Consider the following 707-nt stretch of genomic DNA (forward strand, 5'->3'; position numbering starts at 1 on the left):
ATTTTAACTCTCTTAACCTCACGGCAACGTCCCACGAAAAAATAGTTGAATTCTGGATCGCCTTACCAACGATAGCTAGTAGATAAGCTAGGCGGGTTCTAACCCATGGGGCTAGAGGGGAGCGCGGGGCTCGGGGGGAACTCGTTGGCGCGGGGGGTACTCGTAGCGCGGGGAAGGCGCTGGAAGGTCCCCAGTCGGCGGCACCGTTGTTTGTGTAAACAGATAGCTGGGGCCCTAGTTACTCGGTTTACATAAACAGCGATGCTTCTATGCGTTCTATATTTTTTTCGTTATCCGCCGCTGCCCACCGCCCTCTTCAAAAATGCATTGGCAACAAATACTTGCATACACTTACTGCATATATTTACCATTCTTCTTCCTCTTATGTTTGTCATCTTTCCCGCCGCGTTGTCACTCCCGTTGTATCTTCTTCTCGCACGCAAAAATATTTTATCATACGTTTTTTATTTAATGATTTAAATAGAGTACGCTTAATACGATGTGTCACAGTACCATCGAACGCGAAGATGCTGGCGGCGCGCGTAATATGAAAACGTTGCGATAATAAGAAAGTAACAAATAATGTCATACACCCAGATAAATAGTTTAAATATGCGTTTATTTTTATATAGAACGTAATTTTTACATTTTTTCATAGTAAAAAGTTTTTATTACAAAATCAAATATACCTAGCAAATTTTGTTTGC

Source organism: Trachymyrmex cornetzi, unplaced genomic scaffold (assembly GCF_001594075.2).
Source record: "Trachymyrmex cornetzi isolate Tcor2-1 unplaced genomic scaffold, Tcor1.1 scaffold813, whole genome shotgun sequence".
Lineage (NCBI taxonomy): Eukaryota > Metazoa > Arthropoda > Insecta > Hymenoptera > Formicidae > Trachymyrmex > Trachymyrmex cornetzi.